Source organism: Prionailurus bengalensis, chromosome D4, assembly GCF_016509475.1.
Source record: "Prionailurus bengalensis isolate Pbe53 chromosome D4, Fcat_Pben_1.1_paternal_pri, whole genome shotgun sequence".
Lineage (NCBI taxonomy): Eukaryota > Metazoa > Chordata > Mammalia > Carnivora > Felidae > Prionailurus > Prionailurus bengalensis.
In genome coordinates this window covers 24,092,104-24,101,329 of record NC_057359.1, presented here as the reverse complement: position 1 = coordinate 24,101,329, position 9,226 = coordinate 24,092,104, and positions in this window count along the sequence as shown.

Genomic DNA, 9,226 nt, shown 5'->3' with positions numbered 1-9,226 from the left:
AGACCTTTGGGTGATTAAAAGAAAATCATCCTATAAAACGTTCCATTATATACATCTGTTAACTGACCATGGCTTCTTGATGAATTTAAAATATCTGAGGGGCAGATAGCATAACAGTAACAATTTATCTGAATCAGACTAAATACACTCAGTTCTATGGAATATCATGGGATCTGTGTTTTTTCTATTTCTGAGCAATCCCCTTCCTTTCCCCCAGTCCCCCAAACATGGTTGCTTCAGCATATTCTGAAATCCATGTTCCCGTGATTGTTTTTGTCTTGCTTCAGTAACTCCGGAGCATTTATCCATGTAATAGCATGGTCTTCTGCTCCACTGCTTACATAGCCCTCACGCCTCAATGAATTTGCTTGATGGGATGCAGACAAAATTCTGCTGAGTATATTTTATGTATCTAAATGAATATTTATAGCAAACAAAGGAGGTAGACATTTTAAAAAATATATAATCATTTTGAGGCAAATGGCTAATTAAGTTTTATCATATACAATAACTTACGTTCTGTGTATCCTTCATTTGCCTTATAGGATGGTATGTTGTGCCATATTTGATTAAAGGGTGGATATTGACATATTGGTTTATTAGTAAACCAAACACATCCTGAAATACGATTGCAAGCTCCCATTGTGGGTTAATTATTCTGCAATAGTCATTTACTTATACAACGATATAATATGTAGAGGGGTATGCTGAACAGGAGGTTTTTGATTAGGGAAAATTAGACAAAAAAAATATCAAAAGGATGTCCAGACTCATAGAGGAATCTAATACAGTTACTAAGAAAGAATGAGATTGATCTATACCTGCTGACCAGGAAGGATTTCTAAAAACAAAGACAATTTTGTAATGAATACATAGCATAAACCCATTCTTATGAAAATATTAATAGTATAAATAATACATAAAACTGTAGAGGAAACTGCACCAAACTGCTTTCACATGAGAAGATACTAAGGTACTATCTCTTTAAATTTATTTTCATATACTTTTATTGTGGAATTTACAGTAAAAAAAACCCAGAGTAAATGGATTCTTCAAAAAAGGATCCCAGCTTAGTATATGTAGAAATAATTCTGGTGTACCATTGGAAATCTGACCACCAAAAAGTGAGCTCTAAGGTAAAATGAAGCAATTTCTATGGATGTGTATGGAAGGAAGGACTAGATGCTTCACAATGATAGAAATCCTTGAACTTCCAGCATGGCAGGAAACATAGCAACAGCAAATCCAACACATCATTTTGAAGATGGGGAAAATGAAAGATTGTTAAGGTTAGTGTCTTTTCTGAGCTCAGGCAGCCAGTGCATGATGAGATGGTCATACATGTGAGGTTCCAATGAGAATTTTCTTTCCACTTTAAGGTTGGTAATTCTCAAGTTTTGAAATATGTCTGCCATCGCATTTAAAAGCTAAGTAATACTTTAGCTCATTAACTCAAGAATCCTAAAACACCTGTGTCTTCATTGCTTATATTTTATTGTGCTGTACAATTCTGGTGTTGAGTGTGGGAAATGAATTAATCATGACTTTTCCCTCACAGCCCTGTGAAGCAGCGAGCCCTTATTATGGTACCTTCATTTTCCAGATGAAGAAACACGGCACCAAAAGGGTAAGTGATGTGCCCCGGGTCACAAGCTGGGTCAGTGGCAAAGTTGTTAACAGTAAAGCCTGGGTTGGAGGGTTTTATCTCTGATTCCTTCTATCCTTTTGCATTAAAAATGGCTTCTGAAAATCCAGGACACTTATTGTCGACTTACAGATTTTGGCATTTTGGAATGCCAAAGATTCAATTTTTGTAGGAGGGAAAAAGAGACAAAAAGTGAGAAAAATAGATATATAACAGGGATATTAATAGGATAAATCAACCCCTTGCCATTGAGCCTAAATTTGCATATCTGTGAAGAATGTAGTACTTATAAAATGCCTGTGTATAAACCATCTGTTTCCATTCCATGAGAAAGATACAGAAATGCTCTTTTTGTCTGCTTTGTTTCTATAAAAATGTGCACAGGGCCCATAGAAATGTTTTAGATTTGCCTATCTCAGACCTGTGTGATGTAGCAAGGAATTTGTTTTTATTGGACCATTCTGTGCATAAGAATATTTCAATTATGTTTTTCCAAAATCTAAATTAAATCCTCCATTAATTCAGTGGGAAAGAGTCAGATAAGGTGAATCACATTAGCCAGACTCTCCTGAGACACTCACACCATTGCTGAACCTATTGGGGCTCTCAAATTCATCAAGTAAGTGTGCACTTGTGAAAATTCACAGGTGTTTTTTTTTTTTCCACTTTAAGTCTTTGGGGAGACTTTGTTTATCAGTGCAAGTGATTTGAGTCATGTACTTTCTTATGGAACACACACACTAACACTTATTTTCTTCGTTGGAATGAACTGAAGTTCCCATCCCCTCTACCAGGACGGAGACTTGGCGATCAGAGAGGTGGCGTGAACTTTGCACCAATCAGCATCTTAGATTGTCTCCAGGAGTCAATATGAATTTTTGTCATATAAAAACTGACTCAGGACAGCAGCAAGTGTACTTTCAGAATAATAGGGCCAGGGGGAGTTATCTGGGTGTTGGATTAAGTTGGGCTTGGGCTGCTAAGCAACTCCTTTGAGTTGCTTTCTAGGTTGAGTGTGGGTGGAGAACAGGGTCTTCAGAGACACCAGGCCAGGTGACTTCCAAAAGGTGATGACTCATGTTAGAGACCATCTGTGTTTGCCTCTGGGTTCCTCAGAAGGACAGCCCTCAGCAGTAATGCTGGTAGAAAGAGGTGAATGGGGTTAATCACACTCTTTCTTTCAAGGAGAACCTCTTCCTTCCATACTGACTCTAAGGAGCCTCCATTGGTACCAGCTGAAGCCAAAGGCAGTCGGGTATAGAGGTCTTGGAATGGGCTGGTCTTAATTTAATAGCAAGGTGGGGGCCAGTTTGGTGTGTCTTGAGGAAGGGCAGCTGACACTGTGAGGAAGGCTGAAATAGCATACTGTTGGAGAAGCTGAGAAAGATTTGGGGGAGTAGGTGGAATTTAGACATAGGAAGCATATTCAGGGAGCATGTTGGGTGCCAGGGTCGTGGGGAGGGTACCTACGAAAGACCTGTCATCTGGGCCTGTGATGGAGAAGGGTTCTAAGTAGAAGGACGAGCATTAACCAAAATGGAAAGTGTATAGCTGTAATATGACAGGGCTTGTGACTTGAAAGATAGTGGACAGTGTGGGATAATTACTCCAGAAAGGTAAACTCAGATAGATTGTAAAACTCACTTGATGTCTGTTCCTGAAAAAGTGATTCTGAAAGAAGTTAGCCAGAACCATTTAGAGTACTCATTTGCCTTTTGGCTAGTATTGCCTACCACATTAGTAATAATAATATATCATGAATTAATAAATACAAATAGGGAGGAGGACCTATTTTTCTTTTTATAAGCATCACTTAGCTACTATGATATTGTTTGTATAGCATTGTCTATACATCTGTTTATGCTAATTATCTACACACATTGGAGGGGGGTATTTTAGGGGTTATCCATTTTATAGGTGAGAAAATGGAGACCCAGAGGGGCTCAGGCATTTCCCAAGCTAAGGGAAAATTAGTGGTGAAGCGAGGACAGGAAGCAAGATTCCTCAGCCCCAGGCTGACATTCTTCTCCATTGAGCTATACTGTCTAATATTATTTTACCCAGAATGCTTTCTTTGGAAAATATATCTCTCCTTCCCAAATATGGAAATAAAATAAGATCAGTTGAGTGATGGGGTCATCTGGTACTGATAAGAAAAGACTTTGGATCATTTCTTGGTTCCCATCATTCTCAGCACAATGTATTTCCTCTCCTTTTCACTCCTAACCTCTCCCCACCTCCTACTCCCAGGGGCCAACCCTCTCCAGTTTATCGAGCAGTATTGAATGCAGCTTAATAATGTGTCTTGTAAAAGGTCTAGATTAGATTTATTTATCCTTCAGAAGGGAAATAATCATAGGAAACCATAGCATTTCTTTCATTTAGATCATAGCTTGTCACATTTAGCCTGAGAAACATTAGCTGAAATTATTTTTTATATGTTATCTGGACCCTGCAAAAAATTAGACATTGTTTTGAAACATCATTGAACTTGATCTTTTCTTGATAGAGAATTGTCATTAACTTATGCATTTGTCAGGACTGGCAATCAAGCTGCTTCATGTTTGAGTGTACACTCTCTAGAGTGAATTCTTTTTGGATATCACGAGAGTGCATAATTTAGAAATATGTAATGACAGAGATGATTTGCTCTTCTATTTATTTTCTCTCTTTTGGGAGAATTTATTATTTTAAAAAAGAAGATTGTAGTGCAATCTATTTCATTCTCTTTTGACAGTAACCTTCTCTTGTAGGATAGATCAATTTTGAATGATACAAATTCCCTTCCCCCATCAGTGCATAAACCTTTCAAGCTCAGAGATTCTAGCAGACGGTTGACAAAGCTTTAACTTTACTGAACGTGATGCTATAATTAAGGAAATGTGGACTTTGGAGGTAATCGTTAGTTCTTCTGTATGAACATCTAGCCTGGGATTTTGCCGCCTACTATGCTTCCTTCTTAATGACAATGTTGGGAGGCTTCCATGTAATTGAAATTGCCCCTTTTGAAGAATTGATGTGTTAAGTGATCATGTAATCTCATGATGAGCTAGTAATGGAGAGTTGAATAGAATTCATACACTGGCACAAAGTGGAAATTATAAATAGACAATCATACGGTAAATTTCTGTACTGTTCCACAAGTTTGTGCTGTAGAATTAAAGTAGTTAGGTGTTGCCCACTACTGCATAAATTTAAAAAGATGCTTTTAGACTCTTTTAGGTAGATCATGAATCACATTTCATGGATTCAGCCTTTGAGGGTGAAGGACTTTGTATGTCTTATGTGGGGGTGGGGGTGTGAAGTGTATTGCTTAGCTATTTCTGCAACAGTGTTGCATTTTGAGCATGCCCCAAACTTGCTCACAGATCTGTGGGTTTGGTGCACTTTGACTGGGGGAAGCTGGACTTTGGGTTCCAGCCTACAGGCTGTGGTTCGGTTTGGGCTTGGGTCTGCTCCATGCGTTTTTCCTTGCACCTCCTTGGACCAGCAGCTATCCAGAGTCTGCTCTTCAAAAGTCAAATGGCAGGAATGCAGGACAACAAATGGAAACAAGTGACACCACTGAAGTTCTTAACCCCAGCTCCCACAATTCATTTGCAAGTTGCAGGGCAAAGCTCTGCTGAATGCAGCAGAACAGGATGCATAGAATGATCCTGTGTGTAATAATTGCAAATAGTGGTTAAAGTTACAGCAAGACCAATGATCTCTATTCCTACATAAAAGCTTCAGATGGCTCTTATGGCCCCATCCTTGAGAAGTATTGGATGTATTTTTTTTTAATTTTTTTTTTAACGTTTATTTTTGAGACAGAGAGAGACAGAGCATGAACAGGAGAGGGGCAGAGACAGAGGGAGACACAGAATCTGAAACAGGCTCCAGGCTCTGAGCTGTCAGCACAGAGCCCGTCGCGGGGCTCAAACTCACGGACCATGAGATCATGACCTGAGCCGAAGTCGGACGCTTAACCAACCGAGCCACCCAGGCGCCCCAAGGATGTATTTTATTTGTGTAGTCTCTTTATGCACGGGTTCTCAAACCGGCAATGAACGTCAAACTATTAATACCGAATTTGCTTCAAATGAAAATTACAGAATGTACTATGAGGTGGGTATTTGCTCTCTGGAGAGTCTTGTTTGTTTCTTGGGTATCTGTTTATGGATACATATGGATACATATCTGTTTATGGATACATATATACAAGAAATGTATATAGATTTTGCCTAATTTAGTCACTCAATACCTTTTAGAAAATACGTAGGTGTCTGTTGTAGAAGAGTCCATATTATCAGTAAGCCCTGCCTGTCTCTGGGAGGAGGGAGAGGTAACACTTCCCACATTCTCCACTCCCTTCTCTTGGATGTCTGGCCAGTTAGTAGTCAGGGGGGCGGGGGAGGCTACAACTGGCTAGCCCAAAATTAACCCATAATTTTGTATGGGTATGGAGTTGTGTTAGATTCTCTAGGAAGGAATTTAAGTATGGGATGTGTTTAACATCAAATCCAAATATGAGCATGTATAGTATTTTTGCCTGAAGGAGCGCTCAGAAGTTCATATTCTTTAGCAAATTTTTCCATAAAGGAAAGGAAAAGAAAAAAGGTAAAAAAAAAAAAAATCTGTGTGTCCTTTCTGCCTTGTTATGCATGTGACCCTGCTGAACTTTCCTGTACTCCTTGCTTCACAGTATCCATTCACTGTATTTTCACATTGTCTGAAGACCAGTGTGTTTATGAGGCAGACTACTTGAAATAGGAACTATACACTAAGCCTTGAAAACATAGCCATTGAGTCTAGATCTAAGTTACCATTCTGGTGATCTCTTTCAAAATGTAGGATCTGAGAATGAGATTTTAAAACTACTTTATTAGTACCAGGCCCCAAATTACGTATAATAATTTCACAAATGTTTTTGGATTTTGCAATGATTTTTATTCAAATACCTCTGTGTTTCTGCCTGGAACATGGCTCAAAGGAGGGCAAAGGGCCCACAAGGCTGTCATGCCATCTTCAGGATATGAACCACTCTTTCAGGTTTCCTGGAGGACTGAGCACGAGAAAAGGTGCTCTCCTAATGGGGCACACAGCAGTGTCAGTGCTGGAGAGCCATCCTCAGACATTTTAGCTGACACCTGACATTCCTGTGGCTGCTGAAGTGGAAGAACAAACGGAACATGTTTTTGGAACCCATGCAGACATCACTGAGGATGTCCAGAAAGTACTGGGAAGACTCAGCCTATGTGTATGCAGGGAGACAAAAGCATTGCAAGAGCTATAAACCAGCAAATTTTTGTTTCCTTACCTGTTTCGAATTTTGTGTCCATGAATGAATAGGTGTAACCCAAGGCAATTTAGGTCATTCGTGTATCGACGGATGCCTCTGACCAAGTGTGTATGTTGAATACCGACTGCTGTTTTTGGCCTCATCCAAACAGTCCTCTGATGAGTGTATGCTCAAAGGAAGGTCATTGGTCCCATGGAAGCAACTCTGCTATCTAATAAATGTGTGCCAAACCTGAAGATTGCCCTTCAGGCTGAAGTTCCAAGGCAAACCAAGAGGCCCTCTTCACAGAATGATTCAATATGCTCTCTGTGCAGTGTCTTGGGGGTGGTAGTTTGCCAAGAACCATCTCTCCAATTGCTACAGTCCTATAGGACCCCGGAATGCAAGGCCCCCCCCCCCCCCCAGCCACCTGATCCAGGCTTTTAAGAAGTGTTTCTTCGGTGGCAGCTGCAAAAGCTGGGGTGCCAGATGTAAAAATCAGGGCATCAGGAGATACTAGAGCTCTGGAGTAATGCAGAGGGAGAGCACCAAGATTGCCCTCTGAGGCTCCTGGAAAGGATTATTATCAGCTCCTAGATGGGTGTTTAATTAGAAGCCTGCCCCTCAGGCCGCAGTTACGATGATTAGCTAGTAGGCCTTAAAGAAGGAGCTCCTGGGTCGGCTGCCTCTGGCTGTGCTGTGGGGCTGGTAACTGTTCCAGAACGTTCTACACATGAGCATAAGCTCCAGGGGCCTATGGAGCCAGACCAGGTAGAGGTGTCCCCTGGCAGCAGGTGCAAAAATCAAGGTGCCAGACAGGGGTTTGAGCTCCTTCCTGGAGCGACTGTTACAGTCCCATGGGACTGAGAATGCAAGCTCCCCCGACCTCCGGGGCCAGGCGATCAAGACGCATCCCCTAGGTGGCAGCCGCAAAGATCAGCACCAGACGCTGCGCGAAGGCTCCTCTCTGGGAGTCTCCCGGCGCCGGAAATGGAGAGCGCCAAGATGGCGCCGGCCAGTCTGCGTGTGCGGGTGTTCGGAGGTCGGAGACGTGTGTGGTCGGTCAGTGACATGCCTGTCCCTCCGGTGGAGGCTTCAGTGTAAGCAGGTGAGCCTCCTTCACTTTAAGTCTGGGCATGAACGGTTGCCTCCGAGCTCCCGGGGCAGGTGAGTCCCGGTGCACCATCCCTCGAAGTAAGTTCCTCAGATAGCTTCGGTCTTCCGAGTCTTGGGATGTGTGAGTCTCATTGGTTTTCAAAGCAAATTTCCTGGGGGCTCATCTCTCAGGGGCAGGTCCTAGAAGTCGACATAGGCCATGTAGGATTCCAGCCCTTTGCTACTCAGGGTTTTTGAGTTTTCTCCTGATGATGGGTCACCATGCCGGGGGTGAGGTTTATGACGAGAATGTGTCCCAGCCTCTTCTACCCTCCTCTATGTAGTTTTCTTCCCGTTTGTCTGATGTGTGGTTTACTCACCCAGCCTTTAGGTTGCTTTAAGAGGAAATTCGTCCATATGTAGCTGCAGACTGAGTGTGCCTGGGGGAGGAGGTGAGCCCAGGATCTTTCTGCCTCGCCATCTTAAACCGGATTTTCTCTAGATTGAGGCTTACACACTCTTTAAGTCATGCAAAAAGGATGAACTTACTGCCTACAGGGTTTTAGAGAAAGTCCTAGGAAGTGAACTTTTAAAGTAGCATCAGTGCTGAAAGAGTTATCTGGGAGGCATAAAACATTGTTGGGGTTTTCCCAGTGCTTCTTGAGACAATGGCGCCTCAGTGATTGAGATTTGAACTCCTGTGATCTGCTTTAATACTGACAAGGTTATTCTAAGGGCTTTGTGCTCTCAGACATGAGCAGCATTTCATTACCCCAGATTTCAACAGAACGTCTGAAATGCCAAGAGTTTGCCGGCTGTTCCCAAGGTCAGTGAAATATAGGCTGGTCCAGCAGGTCAGAGGATCTTACCTTTTTGGTTGTGGCCCACTGTGAATGTGAAACGTGAAGTCTTTATAGCCAGAGCATTTGAAATGGCCTTTTAGTTCTTTAATTAGTAGATGCTTTCTCTACCTTTGACTACCTGGGACTGATGTGAAGGAAAATTTGCCTACTTTGCAGGGGGGCCTGGGAGAGCCATGATCAATCACAGTGTGTTAGAAATGAAAGATTGCAGAAGAGATGATTAAAGCCCCAGCGGCTGCCTTCACAAATGAACTTCAGGAGAAAAAAGCAGTTTAGCGTAAACGTGGCAAGTCTTCATATTGGAGTTTGATGAAATTAAAGGCAACGCCGGGTAATATAAACCATTGTTGAATCTTTCTTTTA